Source organism: Passer domesticus, chromosome 1, assembly GCF_036417665.1.
Source record: "Passer domesticus isolate bPasDom1 chromosome 1, bPasDom1.hap1, whole genome shotgun sequence".
Taxonomy (NCBI): domain Eukaryota; kingdom Metazoa; phylum Chordata; class Aves; order Passeriformes; family Passeridae; genus Passer; species Passer domesticus.
The window spans coordinates 122,728,984-122,747,855 of NC_087474.1; the positions used below are offsets into that span (position 1 = coordinate 122,728,984).

Here is an 18,872-nt window from a genome sequence, read left to right on the forward strand (position 1 = left end):
TGTTATTTTAGTCTGATTCAGTCTAATTAACACTCTATTGAGAAAAATATAGCATAGAGTCTTGGAAATCATAAAGTCATAGAATGTTTTGGGTTGGAAGGGACCTTAAAGATCATCTAGTTATAACACCCCTGCCATTTAGATATTTAGGTCTTAAAAGGTGACACATTTCTGAACATAAGCACACTACATTTTTTACACTTCATAGTAGGTCAGCCTGGATTCAGGTCAGAAATATATCTGGTGATTTCCCTCCATTGAGTCCAGTGTCACAGTGCACTGTTTAGCCTTTGAGTCAATGGCTCAAACGCTATATAAAGCAGTTGGAAATGTAACAAGAGCAACATATGGGACAAAGGATAGAAATACTTTAAGTTTACCTCTAGACCATAACAATTGTGTCACACAGAACCTGCTGACATCAAGTTCAGAGAAGAGGGAGGAAGAAACAATTTCTCCCAAATACAAACAGAGGTTCAGAAATGTTTGCAGTAGTTGCACAGTTTCCAGGGTTGGAACACCCACAGTACCTCAGCAAAACCATGCACACATAGTTTCTCTGATAAATCAGTGCCATTTTGAGCAGAATAAACTAAGACCAGTGTGGCATGGGCAGTCAAAATACTAGTGATGGCCATAAGTGTACTTCTTTTAGTAGGACTGAAGTGTATTTAATGTACTCACACTGTATTGCTGTTACTGAGAAACACACATGCAAATAACATGGCTATTAACTATTGCATGCACCTGGATACATGGTTATTTTCTAAACTCATGTACATATAGATACAGTAGAGTATGGCCTTATCTCTTTAAACATTTTCCATTATGTAGAGTTGTAAGGCTTATCCCAATGGATGGACTCAGGTCTTCCCTTCAGAACAGTCTGATGGTCCCATTTCTCTTGACTGGCTGTGCACCACTTCAAGCATTGTAAACAGCATTCACCATCAAATCCCCAAATCAACATCATAATATAATTTAGGTCCGGACTGTCAAGAGGCTGAACGACTTTGCTCTAGTTATTACTTCAGTTAAACACTGTAATAATAGCATTCTTTCAATTGCAAGCTGAGTGGGTGTATATGTAGCAATTATCTAAGGGGGTAGAATTTGCACAGATGAAAATGAAGTAGATGAGCTGTAATATCAAGTGTGGGTGACATCCTCCCTTTATGCACCCTTTCACCTTGCCCACGCAGGAGGTACACACCAAAGAGAGCAGCCTTCTGAAGGGCTGGAAGGTCATAAAACCTTACTAGAGCATGGGTTTTGCTGAATGGATCTGTCTAGGATGTTTTACGCTTCAGGAATTTAAGAGAAAAGTACTTGTTTTGGACACTCATGAAAGTGTAACTTCAAATATTCTGCCTAAAATGAAAATTTTGAGACTGTTTTCTTCTGCATAATTAAGAAAAGGTTATGTGAATTATAATCTTGATAAAGCCACAGCAGATAAGAAATGCTAAAACCTGTTTTAGGAGTTTTTTGTTTTGGAGTTTTTTGGGGGATTTTGGAGTTTGGTTTGGTTTGATTTTTTTTGTTTTTGTTTTAGAGAGAAACCACAATTCTTCTCATAGGGGAATGTACTTAAAGACAAATGAGAAAATATTGTAACATCATTTCAAATTGTGGGTGTGTTTCATTCTTCACCAAAACCAGAAAACTCAGCCTGAAATATGACAAATGTCAACTGTAGGTTGACAAAAAATCAGAAGCTATAGTCAAGTTTCTTACTGAGGCAGTTTTTCTTATGGAAGAAAGTACAACATATTAATGCCTCAATAACATGCTTGGTCCAGTGTCACTAAGACATTTGAACCATCTCTTCAGCAAGAAACTGGAAAGGACTGGTTCACCTCAAGAGGGGATCAGATCCATCCCCTTGCTTATGGCAGTGCTGTCTGTGTCCGTGTCGTCATAGATGTTTGTCTGTATCAGTCTAAAAAACAATCCAGTGATAGATATTACCCCACAACCCTCCAACATGATAATTAATATTATTGTTTTCTTATGAGTCTTCTGTAAAACAAACAGGCATTTCAGGAGATAAGATTGTCTCTTGGAAGGGACTGAAAGACAATAAATTAAACCACTTTACTATTCCATTAAATTTAGTGGTAATCAGAGATACATATTTTCTTGGTTGCAATTTTAAATGCTCATTGCATGACACAAGAAAAAAAATTACGAGCTGTTCAGGAGCATGAAAAATACAGTAATTTTCAAAATTAAACAATAATAAATCATGATTTCAAGTAATTTTGCAAAGGCAATGCTATTAGCTGAAAGGAACCTGAAAAATGGGGAAAAAACTTAAGCTTATATTTTAGTAATAAGAAAGCGAATCAAAAGCATCAGACTTTCTTGATTAGACTGGCTTAAATCTTTTATCTCCCCTGCATGTTTTTCAGTCCTTTTTTTTCCTTCTATAAAAAGTAGCAATGTGCTTCTTGACCTCCTTTTTTTTCTGGATTTTCAATTTCTAGCTTTTCTGTGATCAGCCACACTTTGTACCAAATCAAACAAGTATTTTTCAATATCTCTATGACTAGTAATGAATTAAATAGCAGATTTACAACAGGAAGAATTTATTCTATCTTAGATTTACTGGTATCTAAGGTTACATTGGGTCATGTTTTAACCCCAGATGGCAACTAAGAACTATGCTGCTGCTGTTGAATCCACTCCCCAGTCTACAGGCGGCATGCAAAAGAGAATCAGAAAAAGTTAAAACATGTTTAGATAAGAACTGTTGAATAATTTAAATAAAGTAAATAATAATAATAATAATAAAAACATCCATGAAAAGGGAGTTAACAAGTAGAGATAGAGGAATAAAACCCAAGACAGACAAGTGATGCTCACTACAGCTGCTCACCAGCTGCTGACCAATGCCCAGCCCATCCCTAAATTGGGACTGGCCCCTTCCAGCCAAGTCCCCCAATTTATACACTGAGTATGACAGTCCATGATATGGAACATCCCTTTTGACCAGTTCAGGGCAGCTGTCCTGACCTGGCCAGCCTTCTCCTGGCTTCCTGTGCACCTGCTCACTGGCAGAGTCTGGGAAACTGGAAAGTCCTTGACTTGGGTAAGCCCTGCTTAGCAACAACTAAGCAAACAGTTATCAACATCAATGATCTTATCATCATCATTTACATACAAAACCCAAACCAAAGAACTGTACCAGCTACTAGGAAGAAAATTAATTCTATCCCAGCCAAAACCACAACACATTTGTAGCTGCAGTGGTGACTTAATAAAAACTTGCTAAAACCCCAAGTTTTTAACTTTGTTAAAAAATTAATTCAATGTGATTCTGAAATAGAGTAATCCAAGAAGGAAAAAATACCATCTTTTACATGTTTCAGAATAAAATCTGAATTTACTAGGCCCACTGCAATATGTTAAATCACTTTACTTAATTCACTGTGACCTAGACATGTTTAGGAATGCTGCCAATGCAACAGAGCAGGATCTTTGGTTCTCATCCACATTTTAACTCTTTTTATACTGCTCTAGCAGAGTGAAGACACTTGAAACTTACTACTTACTATTCATATTTCTCTGGGGCTTCTTTACAGTCCTAAAATATAAAATGAGGTTTCTGTAAAAAGATGCAGTTTATATTTTAAATACTATTCACATAATGAAAATGTAATTCATTTTAGATGCAGTTCATTTTGAAAATATGTACTGTATTTCCACACAAATTCATTTCCATGCCCAACATGGGAATGTGCATATGCTTGGCCACCTCAGATCAAATAATCTGAATCACAAAAATCCTTCTCATAATTTCTTCTGAGGGTATTTTGTAATCAGTACTACTTTGCTTTGTTTGAGGCTTGAACTAGTTTACTTTTTCTGTCTGGATAACTAGAGGGTTTTTTTCCAGAGTTCATTAAGTGCTTTCCTGGAAGATATTTCTGGATATGGATTCTGAGCCACAGAACAGTCTATTCAAGTAATTGAACAGCAGGAGATAAAATGGTGTTTGCAGTTAAGGATGCTGGCCTTGATCTGGACAAATCACTTTGATGTAGTTGTTTCTTTTGTCCTTTATTACAGCAATATTGATAGGAGCTAAAAAGTACTGCCCAAAGACATTGTCATCACTGATTTCTGGCTGTGCCTATGAGAAAATGATGGAATCTTGGTCAATCCAATATGTTCTTGCATGTTGTGATTAAAATTGTACTTGATAATTTAGCATTCATTGGAATGCAAGAGAAGGAAGAAAGTGGCAGGGAAATTTCCCTGTCTTTTTGAGTGAGAAATCCCAGGACTTTGACTTTTTATTGCCATCTTAGCACAGAACTCTGTGGTGCTCTTCTATTCCAGCCCAGGGATGCCTGACATAAGAATTCATCAGCATTTGTAGAATGCTTTTTCTTTCCTTGTAAAACTAAGTTTTTCTTGTTCTTGCTAACTATAAAAATTGATCATGATTTGTATTTGACAAAATACATCAGATTATCAGTGTAATGTGTTCTTGCCCCTTTCTACGTGCTGATTTTTAATCATTCTGACCTCTCAGTTACAACTGAAGGAATCTACAATATTTTTGGGTCAGTCAAGAACTGTATCATTTGGTAGCTAATCTGGCTATTAATTTAGGCTACTGCATGGCATTTCTATATTTCCACAAATGTATATTTATTTCAATATTTCAATGTTTCCATATCCAATTACACACAGCTGTTTAAAGGGATTGGCCAACTTTTTTCCCATCTGCAAGACTGTCACTTAGTAAAGACCTGATGTCAGTATTTGCAACCTTCCTGTATTCACCTATTGAGCCCCTGGAAATTTATTCATCATTACATGTACTCAGGAAGGTGTTTTTCCCCATGATAACAGTTTCCATGAGATCCTTAAGTGATCAAGACCATTGTGGCTGCTTCTTCAAATGTAGGATTCATTTTTGGATTGGGTACCTCTGAAAAAAAAATTTTCTCAGATGTTAAAATTCAGTCAGGGAAATGACCTGTGTTCCTTCCTAAACCTTGCCATTCTGAGGCTGAGGTTGATGCTGCAGATACCAAGAAGGCCATCTCTTTTTCCCCTCTTGCAACACTATTTTTCCCAGACAGACTGTGTAACCACAAGGCAGATTGCACCCTTGTTATGACACTGCTAAGGTGGACAGAAGTGCACTCTGTCCTCACAGCCCACAGCACCAGTGTTCCAGTTGTATCTGTGGCCCCAGTGTTCTGAGGAAATACTGCCATTCTCACACAGTCTGCACATCACCTGTAACTTTCTTTAACTGCATCCACACTGCTTCTCACTACCCTGCCACTACTGAGCCCTTCCAAAGGACTTACTCTAGGGATAAAGCCTCCCTCATTCCTTACTTGCCTCCAAGATTATGAAACACATAACTCAGTAACTGTGAACACCTCCTGAAAATCTCCCATGAAGTTTTAATATGAACTTAAACAGCCATGTGAAATTAAAAGAGAATGTGACTACTCCCAGCTGCAGTCCTTTAAAGTGATAGCCTTTATGGGTATTTGCTTCTTGCCATTCTACCTTTGTCTTTCAGAATCTGCTAAGAATCTGGATTCTGAGATTTTGGCATCAGGAGAGAGTTTGGTTGATACCAGACATTTTCCATCCCACAAACTCATGCAGCAGGCATGGAGGGAGTAGGGGAGATTATGATGGATACATTTTAAGAGTAAAAACTCCCAAAGCTCTGCAGACTGGGCATGCCAGCATGCAAACCTGGTTCACACACTTTCAAGACTCCAGTTGCTTTGCTGCTGAGATTATCTAACAGTTGGCATAGTCTGGCTAGTTCTTAATGCAGCAGCAGCTTTGATACAGGACAGACTCAGGACTGTCTCATGTCGGAAATAGCCTTAGCCTAATGACCTTTGATGGCCAAGGAAGCTTTTTAATCCCTAAGGAGTGAAATAATTAATTCTGGTGGGAGATTATAAAAGTATCTATATGTTTTAAATGCTCTGTTATTACCTCTGATTGTTAGGTAAAAGGCAAGTACACTCCCTCATGATTTGGTCACGGTATTGCAGATTTAATCTTTAATTAATGTCCTCTTTCATCTGCTACCCTAGGCTTTGTGCCTGCAGGTGTGTTACATGACTCAGTCCCCAGCTGAGATCATTCTTGTTTCCAGCCATCAGGGGTGCTGGCTGTCCACATAGCTCTAAACCTAAAAACTGAAACTGCGAACAAAATACCATTGTTCCTGGTAAGAGATTCTTACGCCTGTTGTCCTCAGGAAGCTACTGAAATTTCCACCATTTTTATTTGCAAATATGTGGTCAAATTAATGAGTTGAACAGTACCTGGAAAAAAACCCCATGTCCTTTTAAAGGAACTCTTTAAAATAGAGGGTATTTGCTGAGCAGTGTGTGCAGTTAAGTGCACCTGTCATTACACTCAGGTTTTCTATAACATCATGAGCTATAGCTAAATTGCAAGATAGCCTACTCAGTTAACAGGATTCTCAGAAGTTGTGCCTTCTAGTAATAAAGCCCAAAGACCCCTAACAAAACACTCGTTTCCTATACCTTGTAGGGCTTTCAGTACCATGTCTTTGGATCATTCACCCAACAAGGCAGTTCTGCTAAATGTGCAGCTGAAAGTAGCCAATAAGAATTAAAAACAATATTTGTGCCAATTTTTCTTTTCTTGGTTTTCTTGCCTCAGTGGTGTGCCTCCATGCAATGATGCCTCAGTGAAAGAGCATATCCTGACCTTAACAAATGTGGTCAGTATGAGAAACACCTTAAAGTCAGGGAGTTCTTTGAGATTCAAGATCCCTTTTTATCCTGCTCAGAACTGACCAGGCTCATTAGAGTAAAAGTAAGAGAACAAACCACTAATTGATTGCGCGTCTGTGGGTCAAGACCATTTTTAAAACCAATAAAAGGGTAATTTACCTAGACACTATAAAGAATAAAGCAGATATTAAAGTACAGCTTCATAAACAGCTTAATCACAGTTATAACAAATAATTAACTCTTGCATTAACACCGCCCGGATGTGGAAACAATATTATTAATCATCCTGTGTAGAGCAGAGCTTGTAAATAATCTTGCATAACAGTTGACCTTATGTAGAGCCTTTCTGCATCGAAATTTTTCTTTATATATTTTATCTGTCTAGATACAGACTGAGGTTTTGGTGGTTGTTCCTTTTCTAAGAAGAGTCGCATAAAAATTCCCATTTAAAAACAAATTTTTAGAATAACAACAATGATGTTAAAAGGATTTTTACTTCCTTTAGTGTCTTGATGCTTCTGCACCCACTTGCACAAACTAATATATGAAACCTATGAAATGAAAATTATGCCTTGTTCAACTAGAAAAGAGATCAGCTAATGGAGTATTGAGCTTGAGATTGGCAACTTGTAATATTACATTAGCAAATCTTAACATCCTTCTCTTTAGCCCTTGTTTGCATAAATCACTTGTGCTTGGCACCAGAATGCAGCAAAGGTAGCCTTACATCTAGAGCTGGAAAAATGTAGTAAGGTGGCTGCTCCCAGCATAAATGGAGATTTTGAGGGAAGCTAGAGGTAGTTTGAATAAAATTCATTATCATACAGGACATTTGCTAGGTTAGAAAAACATGTTCTATTGACATGCTATTATTATTGTGTAAAGTTCATAGGAGCCCCTCAGGCATTTCCAAAAGTTATACATATGACAACTGCCTCTTTTCTCAATCAGTTAAGAAAACAAACCTTAATTTTGGAGGGTAAAATATCTTTTTCATCTCTGACAATATATACCTCATGGCTACAAAAGGATCATCAAGATTTCTTAAAAATAGTCAGGTGGTCTGAAACTTTGAAAAAGTCCTGCTGAGACTCATAGCATTCTGATTTCAGAATATCCACCTATTATTGTCCTCCCAAATTATCACATCATATCCAAATTATAAGGTTGACATAAAATCCCATAGAATTCTTGCAAAAAAAAAAACCCAAACCAAAACATAACAAAACAAACAAAAAACCCCAAATGAAACAACAATAACCAAAAACCAAAACAAAAACAACCAACCAAAAAAAAAAATTAAAAAAATTAAAAAACCACCACCACCAACAACAAAGACCAACCTAAGGTATATAAAATTATAAAAATACAGTGCAGAGACCCGAGAGGTCATCTTGTCTATGCCTGCTCTAAAGGAAGTTCAGCCATCTCTCATTTCTCTTCAAGACAGTCATTTCACATGCAGTCCAGACGGATCAGGATTCAACCCCATGACTTCCCCTATAAGATCTAGGATCTGCCACTAGAACCCATTAACTGAAAGTATTTCCCTATATTACCTTGCTTGCAAGAAAGCTTTTGTAGTTCTTCAGTATCAGCACCTTGGCTGGCTAAATGTATCTGGCTTGAATTAGTAAAAGTGTATTTTAAAGTTGCTCTTTGACCACTAGTTCTGTGATGAGTTCACAGATTTTTCCAACTATTGGTAATTACCTGATTAATTGCATAGGCATTACACAAAGTTGTTTTGTTTCTGTCTCTTCCCCAAAATGTGTATTATTGATTTCTAGTTTGGTCAACTTTTTTTTCCAGTCTTCTTTGTGATTTTAACTGCTTTGTCTAAGGCATTTTGGATAGATATATTGACTTCTTGACATGGATGTTTGTGAAGCCTCCATGGACGCCTTCATGGACCTTCACACAGCTCCCCTAAGTGTCAAGACACTGATCTCAGTCTTTGTGTTCCTAGAAAGTAAAAATTACTCCAGAAGGTAAGTGGCATCAGACTTTGCAAAAGGGACAACATACGCTCTCTAAGAGAATAGGTCTCCAAATACATTGTGTGGAAGGCTACAATATTACTTTTAATCCACTATTGCCTAAAACATTTTTGAGACCATGAGATTTTTGAGACCATCCTGAGATCATGGCAGTTTCTCAAGCAAGGGTTATAATAGAAAACAACTGATATGTCACTGTCATATTTTCTGGAAAAATGTCTGCCCAGGATTCTTCTCCTGGGAAGCTGAGAAGCCTCAGAGAAAAATGAAAACAATAATTATCTGATTTGCTTGTCCTGTGTTTTGCTGCTTTGGAATGTGGTTTGGCCATTGTTTACCTACAGGTGCATGTTTGATTGGTTTCATGTGAATTGTTTTGACTTAATGACTAATCACAGTCAGGCTGTGTCCAGACTGGAGAGAGTCACAGATTTTTCATTATTACCTTTCTAGCTTTCTGTCTGTGTCCTTTCTCTATTTAGTATAGTTTAGTTTAAGTATTCCTAATATAATATAAGATCATAAAATAATAAATTAGCCTTCTAAGAACATGGAGTCAGATTCATCAATTTCCTTCCTTCAACGGCGACCCCAGAAACTACCACACTGATAGACTGACCTTACACTCCTTTTGATATGTCAGTAGAAGAGAATCCAAGTGAATGGCTGTACTTTGCATGGATATTTCTTCTCCAACATGTAATTTCTTATCAGCAGTGTGAACACAGTTCCCTAAGCTTTCACAACCTAAATCTGGAATCCATTGTTAGCTGGTTTTAATGACATGCAATTTTAGAAGACTTTTTTTTTTTTTAAGTCTTCTATAATTTCACATCCTCTTTTCTCACAATGTTATCTTTTCTTTAGCAGTTGAGTGTAGGAACAAAAATAATTTCTACTGAACATATCTTTTAAGTTCTATAATCATAATTTCTTATACTGGTATAATATGAGGTCTTTGTATACAGCTCCACCTTCTTTTGCTTTCCTTCTTGAAGAACACTGCTTTGATATTTTTTCTCTCTTTCTTGTAACTTAATGATAATGAATTTAATACTAAGTACTTTTATCATTTTTCTTCTCATTAAATAGCAATGAAGATTAATTGCTTACTAAAAGCAAACACAGACAACTTACTCAGGAGTACAGATCAGAGTTTTAAACAAATAAATACAAACAGAAATAAAAAATAGCAATAATTTTCTTTTTTTATAGAGTAGTATTTTTAACCTTTGGCAAAAAATTTGATCTGGCTGATTTTTTCCTTCTCAAAGAATATTTGTAAGCTGGGTGATTCTTCCTCGGTGGCTTTCCTTTTATACTATTCCTTGGTCTGTAGAGAAACTGCAAGAGACATGAGGATGCCTGATTCCTCAGAACTGCTTCAAAGTCCAATGCCTCCTGTTCACAGGGGACCTGGGTCACCCTTGCACAGAGAACAGAGATCCAGAACTACAGGTTCTTTACCCAGGCAAGAGCAGAAATGTCTCTGACAGAATGCTTTTATCTCATCCAATCTTATTCAGATGAGAAAAATTTTACAGCTAATCCAGAGTAGGCATCTCTTTGACAGCCCCTTAGCACTGTAACATTCTCTATTCAAACTCAATTTTTTTCAAATTTTAGCCAAATTGCATACTTTATTGAAAAAACATTAAAATTTTATCTGTTTTGAAGAGTTGAAAAGCTAGAGGGATAAAATAGCTATATACTGTAATTTCTTCTCTACTTCTCTTACTCCTAAAAATATTAACTCCTTTAAAAATCCATTATCTTTTTCTGCCTAACCCCTGAATTAACAACTCTTCTCCTAACTCTTTTTTCAAATATCTTCTATTTGATTGTCCATATATTTTAGGGATTCAGAATAGTAGTCCACAACTTTGTGGATACTGATAGCTAATTTAAGCAGGAGGTGAGTCAGTAGTTAAGCATGGTTGGTTCACCAGGTGACATCCTTCTTGAGAAATGCAAGATGTCCAAAAGGTAGGCTGTATGTCTAAATCAAACTTGCTTTGTTGCAACATCTTTCCCTCAAGCCTTCCCAGTGATTAAGTTGTCTCTCTCTGTTTTGTCATGGAGAGCTGGATCACGCAAATCTAAACACATAAAATTATGTGGGATAAATATTTCTGTCTTTCTGTTTCATTCCCATGGTGTTCAGCAGAGATTAAATTTGTACTTTCCAGTGGTAAAAAAAGAGCTATTAGTGTGCGGAATAACTCCAATAGGAAGAAGCTACTCAACTCCTGTTTGCAATATAAAAACACAGAACTGAAAAGATCTGTATGAATCCAGTCTCCAGAAAAACTGTGGAACAGCCTACTGAAGAAGCCCATAAAGCACCTACTCTACTTGCAATGGCACATGATGCTTCCATATCAGCTAGCTTAAGAATTTTAATACGAGGTCAAGAGCCATAGCAATTAAATGTTACAGGACTAGGACAGGACAGATTAAGGGAGTTGTCAATGACAGAGATATCTGCAACAAGAAGGAATTTGTTGAAGAAAACTCACAGATGGTGGGAAAAACCTGTTGTCCCTGCCAGACTGACTTAAGGAAAGATTCTCTGACTGCAATTCTGGCCAAATTGTCAATGCTTGAACATATAAGGAGTATACACTAGAAATGCACCTGGCAGTTTTAAGTCAATAGAAACACAAAGACATTTTGTCCTGCAAGTCCAGGGTAGGAAAGAGGCAGGAAGAGATTTTTGTTCTGCTCCAAAGACAAGCAGCAGAAACTGACACATAGATCAATATAATGTTTGAATTTTCTTACTGTAGAGAATGTAGAAATGTAAATAAAAGTCCCTTTTTCTTAGTCCTTCAGAAGCAGTCCCACATGCAATATATAAGAACTTGATTTTCTCCCTGAGAATTTTCTATAGAATCTTTTCAAAGTGTTTCAAACTCAGTTTTAAAACTCTTTAGGTTTTTCACATTCAGGACATTATTCCAGAACCATGTTTTCTGATCCTGTTTTTTTATAGTTGATTTTTGTTATCAATCTGCTGATATATCTCAGGGCAAATTTTGGGGCAACTTCGGCTATATTCGGTTAGAACATTTTTCTTGTAAGCAATATGAAATCTCACCTGATTCTTTCCCAGCTACTCACCAATGGTGTGTTTTGTGCTCTCTCCCTGTTCCTTGTCTTATTCAGGGTCTGTTCCACCCCAGGTATAAGATCTAATAAGTATCTAAAGTATCTAAAAGCACAGAACTGCGAACCCAGTTATGATAAGTACCAGATAATCACAAAAGGTCTGCACCTGACCCAGACAGCAAGTGGAAGGCATTCTCAGAGAAAGAGGCAGGGCAAGTAATAACAGAAATAGACATTTTAGATGGGGAAGTTGCACTATGTGTTATTTCTACCTAAGTTACATCACAAGTTTAAAGTAGAGAAAACCAAAGGAAATGGCTGTAAGCAAAAAGTGTAGAAATGCTGGACTTCTTACCTCTGGCAGAAGTAGCTATAGGGTGTAACATTAGGCTGATTTAGGTAATCACAGCACAACAAAATTAAGTTAAAATTAGATCTGATTGCCAAGACAGGAAATGACCAGCTATGCATATCTACCTCCTCCAGTTTTAATGGAGTATCATATTAATAGTAAGATTAGAAGGGAAAGGCTTGTCTGTGAGGCACAGCTCCCTGGCCCTGTGTTTATGCTGGTACTCCCACCTGGAGATGCAATGAGACTGTCATTCTGCACCATATTATCTTGAAGTTTAGGCAATGTTTATCGCTAAGAGACCAGTCTCCTGCATGCGTTTCTTAACAACTTAGAATGCATACATTTTTAGTATCAAGATTCCTATCTGTCAATGAAATTTTGAAGTGTCATTAGGGAGGTACTTTTTCTTCCGGCAACTTTTGTCCTGTTTTATTTTATTCTCTATATTAATTTCTCAAGATTTGGGAATGAAGAAGTAGCAAATCCGTTCTAGAGCCAATCCCTTGAATAATTCACAGAGATTAAGTAACCGCACAGCTTATTTTACCAATAAATTAGAACAACAGAAAATTGTTTGTGATCAGTTGCAGTGCTTTTGAAGGAAATTACATTTGATTCATAATTCAAAAAGAGAGATCCTGGCATTATCATTGATGTTTGTTTGAAATCATTAGCTCAATTTTTACTGGCATTTAGAAGAGAAGGCAGAGAGAAATATGGCTGGGGTTTATTTTGTCATAAAGGCAGCAGGAAAGGTGAACAGAGAACTCTTCATCAATCCCACAGCACTGGAACGAAGGCAAGCTTAATGAAACTGGTAAGAGATTGGTTCAAACAAAGATAAAAGGAAATACTTGATTACACAGCAGACACTGGACTTCTGGAATTCCTTACCAAAGAAGCTCATAAAGGCAGACGTTATCAGTGGATTCAAAAAGAGTTCAGACAAAGTCAAACAGGACAGGCAGAAATCTGTAACACTCCTAATATTTTTGCATGCTGCAGAAATACACAGGTAAAAGATAACACGGCCAGACTTGCATGGTCTTCTTAAATAGCATCTGCTATTACCTCTCTCAGAGCATATTGGGCTAACTAGAATTTCTGGTCTTTTGTAGTACAGAATGTCTAATATTCTTGAGAGAAAAACATTGTTTGTGCTGGATGCACTTGCTAGATCCAATTTCCCTTCCTGGTATTAAAGGAAATATTTTTGTATAAGAACATAAATTGACTGGCTGACTTTTTAGAGATATTGACTGAAACTGAGTGAATCTATAATTAAGATAATATAATATAATATAATATAATATAATATAATTTATGTAAATGAGCTATACTTGATTAGCTGTATACTATAAGTGTTAAATACAAAGTTACTTGAGAAATATTCATAGAAGAATTGATAAAGAAAAGATAAAAGCCCAAACAAAACCCAGTTTTGGTCCCAGGCCAGAAGTGTAGAAACTATGGACATGTCTATTGTAACAATCTGAGATGGAAATACACATACAATTAATTATTACTAGATTATCTGTGCTTCATCCTGAAATAGCAGTCCAATCACATATCTGATAAGTAGGCTGATGAAGAATCAAACACACAAAATTGACACACAGTCCCAAAAATGTGCAGTGTGACCCTGGGTTTTTTTTGCAAAGTAAAAAAATTCCTCTGTAATTCTATAGAAAAGTGGGTTCACAGGATCTTAAACCAAGACGTTATTTCATGTAGGGGCATGGCATTCTTCTAAGATGACATCTGTTTGCAAAGGGCAAATACAGATATATGTCATGCAGACATATGCTCACGCTGTAAAAGAGAAGTCTGTTTTGCTCTCTTGAGGAATCACAAGGCGGAAAGCAGAATTTGCAGTTTTCCAACCAATCCAGGCACTCGGATGAATAAGAGACTGTCTCATGTACATACAGCAGATTATAGACTCTCACTCTTTAAGTTTGGTCATATTTCATCATTTACAGAGAGATTTCAGGAACAATATATATACAGCTCAAAAATTACCCAGCAATTATTTACTGGGTAACAAAAAGCATGAATAGCTGGGACTACCACACAACACTATTGCTCACCTTTTTTTTTCAATTCCCTAATTTTTTTCTTGCTATCTTCTGTTGCTCAGTTACTAGCAATTACCACCTCAATAATTACACTTTCCCTGTCTTATTACTTTTCTCATTTTACATGGTTATTGCTCAAGTCTTGCAGCTCAAAAATAATCTAAGATCTACGTCACTAATGTAAGGCACCAAACTGGACTCAAGGTCACAGAGAGCTGCACCTGAATCCTTGGGCTGAGTTACATTTCCCGTCTGGGTCATCCTTTGAGTCTCCGAACTCCTCTTTCTTCTGCCAAGGCTATGCTGTCCCCTGTTCCTTTGCACAGTTCTTAAAATGTGTATTTGCCTTTCCTGCTTGTACAGCAGTGTAGCATGATTTAATTACTGTGTATGAAATCCATTTTTCATGCTGATGTAAAGGTTATTTTAAATGGTGCACACCTTTGCTTGTAAATCTGACATCAAATGCTTGTAAAAATAATTAAGTAATTAAATCTCCCAGTTGACAAGTCTGTGTCTGAACTGAGCATAAATAAAATACCAAATAGAAAACCAGGAAATCCATCCTGCGTATTTTGGTATGAAGGCTGGTGTCTGAATTTAGATTACAAATCAAGTCTCTAAACATTTTATTTACCACAGAAGTATTTACCTAGTATCCTGCTGATAAAGTGATCAGTTGCTGAGTGGCAGAGGCAGGCTGTGTTAATGCAGAAATCAACCATAATCTATAAGAACAGCATCATGGTAATAAGCAATAAGCAAAGGTCCTTCCAGTGTGGTTTCTGCATCATGCTGTTCATAAATGGTCAGGTGCTCATGATGCAAAACTTCAAATCACAGCTTCAGGCAAGACATCTTACAGTGTAACTCCTCAAAACATGCTGAGGACACAGTAACTGAAAATACACATTAGTCAAGATTCAGTGGGCAGTCAAGAATTAAATATTTTTGCAACTATCATTGAGTCTTGGCACTCAAATATTTTAGAATGCCAATGTTCTGTGAAGAAAAACCAGGAGCATAGCATATGTCATGCTTTGCTTGTGTAGTGTTCATTTTATTACAGAGGCCTAAAATTTGTTGATTATAGTGCTCCTGTGACACTTATGTACTTATTACAAGGCAATTCAATAACAGCTTTTTTAGCACCAGTTTGTGTAACTTATGAATACATGAATACATGTACCATGCTATCATCTGGAATTTAAATTCACACTTAAAAATAACACCAAAATAAACAAGCACATGAAGCAAGTAAGAATAATTCTGAAGTCAGAAAACTGAGCTGAATATGAAATCATCACAGGCTGAGAACAGGAGATTGTCCTAGTGATAGAGTTACCCATTTTTTGGTAACTTTCTACTACACTTTGCAAAGCTGCTTAAGAAATCTGCAGCAGAGACTTTATTTCTTTGTTGTTCTATGCACAATATAGTATTTCTGCATACAATATAATCAAGTGCAGGAAACTACTTCATATTAGAGGTACTAAAATTAACGGGGTTTTTTCCTCTGGTCATCATAAAAGAGAAAGATGCATTGCACATTCACATCCAAAACAGGAAGGTGACAAAAAAATTTACATTTAATTCAGAAACGGTAAAGGAAGACTCCTAATAAAGGAGCAATTCTAAAAGCAAAACACACACACACACACAATTTGAAAATTCTTTATTAAGAAAAATGACCCAAAAGGCAGTTTACCTATGGACAGTCCTTTTGTTTATTTTCTAGGTAGCACTGTAACTGAAAGCCTCAGGCAAGATTGCATTTCCATTTTCAGCTCAAAAATTCAAGAATTCTCAGAGACTTCTGCAGCATCTTCTGAAGCTTACAAAGAAGCTTGAACAGTTACAGACTGCCTTGGATTGTTAATTTGTCTTGTATTTGGTGACAAGCAAACATATCACAAGTGCAGAGGCTTTGGCCAGCTCAAATAAATACTTTTTCCAGAAAAATACATAAGGTACAACACCCTTGGAAGGAGATGGAATAAATAGATTATAACAGACCATCCCTTTCCTTTTGTATAAAAGAATCTGTTACCAGACAACATCTCTTCATATTTAATTCCTAATAAAAAACAACCATAAAGATCAGGAAATGTTTTTATTCTTAAATAGCAAAGCTATTAAAAAAAGTTGTAATCACTCATTACGTATTGCTTAACAGTTTAAATAGCAGTGATTGAAAGAACATTTCCACAGTTGTTCTTTCAAAAATGGAAGCCTCTTTTCTGACTTGCTGTCATTTAAAATAAGTATGAAAATACATATGTCACTATAAACCTGCACTAATATTTGGAAATTCCAAGTCAAAATTATTTTAAAGGCACTCTGCTAACAAAACCGTGTTCTGAAGAAGTTTGTCTTGCAGTAGGTTACAGCCCAGTGCACTGCAGGCTTTTTCTTTGTTTTTAACTTCTGAACACCAAGTTCAAAGATGCACAGTTCTCCTGCAAGTGCTTTCTCAAAATGAATGAAATCAAAAGTGTCCTGGAAAGGAGGCCAGGACTGCTAACAGCGATTGCAACTAAGAATGTCATTAATAAATAGTAGGCTTTACTGTGCTAAGGCACAGGCTTGACAAGTGTTAGGTGAAAAAAAAAAAAAGTGAGAGGCAGTAAAAGAACATGGCTAAGGTTTTGGCAGGGAAAAGGAGCTGAGGTAAATGAATCCTACTGGGAACAGATAAGCAGCAGTAACTATGATCATTTCACTGCAGTCACCCTATATTATTCCACTATCAGAAAAGGCCTCTGAAAGTCATTGGCAAAACCCCTCCTGCTTGCAAAGCCTCACAAGCTACCAGTGCTCTAGTACAGACAGCCCTAATCCTATTGACAACAACAAAGGAGCTGAGTGAACTGCACGGTAAAACATAATTTTCTAGGATTTTTAAGTGCTGAAAGGGAAGCACCTTTATGCAGAGAACTGCTTTGAAAGGAAAAAAAAATTCATGAACTACTATGCTATTTATTTGATGTCAGCTTTATATCTCTTCTTATTCTGGTCTTACCACTACAAGTCTTGTTACAAAATCTATTGAAATGATGCAAGGATGGTGTTTCCAGAATAGTCTGCTCATGTCTGATTTATTTTCTTTCTAAAATCAGTTTGGTGGTCTAATCTCTCATCACTTACATAGGAATCCCTGAAGATTAGCGGGATGTCACTTGCAGGCTTTTATATCAGCTACTGCACTTTCCTGATTCATAAAGATGTCACTGGCTTTATCTGATACCATAGATTCACATGATACCTTACCCAGAGCATCCCACGGTACTTGCACACAGCGTGAAAGATCCTGCTTTTGTCTCAGACCTTTCCTCTACTTTAAAGTCCCTTATTTATGCATGGATGCTGTCTGTTGTGTGCCCACGTGCCATGGCCCCTCATTTTTCCCAGAAATCCTCCCATGCTAATCATTTTATCAGAGCCCACTTGTACCCTGAAGCTGACCCTCAGAATGGAGGGAAAGGCCAAGATGCCAGGAAGGAGATGTTCCCCTTCAAGGCAGGTACCACCCTGTGTTGAGGGTGGTTCTGCTCAGATCCTTCCACCCTCCACTCTGGCCTTTCCCACCATCTGCTGCAGAGTCCAGGGGAGCAGCACTGGGGATCCTGATGGGACCTCCCTGCCCAGCCAGTCTCCCTGGTGGTGGCCTTGTTTCAGAATTTATGTCATTCAAGTTTATCAGGAGACCTACAGCAGCATACATGGCTTGTTCTTTTTTTCTTTCATCAGTCTTGGTTAGCTACAGTTGGTCATGGCTGAAGAGACTGAGGTAACACCCCCTTTGTTTTGTCCCTTTATGTCACTTTTTTCCTTACCAGAATTACTGTGGGTATACATTTTTACCTGTGAGTTTCATAAAAATATTTTAATCCAAAATACTTCTTATTTAGCATAATCTCATACTATGAGAATATTTCCCTGGCATTTTAACTGTGAGATGACCAGCTATGGAGTGACAGAGCCTGTGCCTCACGCTGGACAAACCAGCAATGAAGTAGGAGTCACCAAGGATGTCTCCATAGTGAGTGATAGACCACCTGCTGTTTCTTCCATGCCCACAAAGCTCCCCACCTGTCAAAACCATAAAATGTAATAATAGTAATTTTATACCAGTTGAGTTTCAAGGTAACAAAACCTCCTGATGGACCTGTCTTGAAGAGTAACTCATTGCATGAAAGGAAAGTGAAAACAGCATGTAAAGACAGGACACCCAAAACTGCCTGATCTGAGATAACAGATCTTTTACCCCAAAACAGGAAATTATTAATGACAATGTTTGCTTACTGTAGGGATCTGTTGGTTTAAGCAGCAATCAGGGGATTGCCAACAGGCTTTTGAGAAAAGAGCATGGGAAGTATAAAAAATTGAAGGAAACTTGAGACTGTGGGGTGATGTGTGGGAGTGGAAGGCACTCATCACAGCAGTTTGATCCCTGACACAGATGCTGCCAGGAGTCACCCCACTGCCATCATGTCCTGTATCCTCCCAAAATGGGGTGCAAGAGCAGAAGAGCCCACAGCTTGGAGCCCATGGAATTCCTTCTTAC

At 37.2% G+C, this 18,872-nt stretch overlaps 1 protein-coding gene across 6 annotated transcripts in view; it reads right to left on the minus strand.

Moving 5' to 3' along the window:
• The window catches only part of LOC135279292 (DGAT1/2-independent enzyme synthesizing storage lipids-like), a 53,499-nt gene that overhangs the window by 27,254 nt on the left and 7,373 nt on the right, over positions 1-18,872 (minus strand). The gene's annotated exons all lie outside the window — the stretch shown is intronic.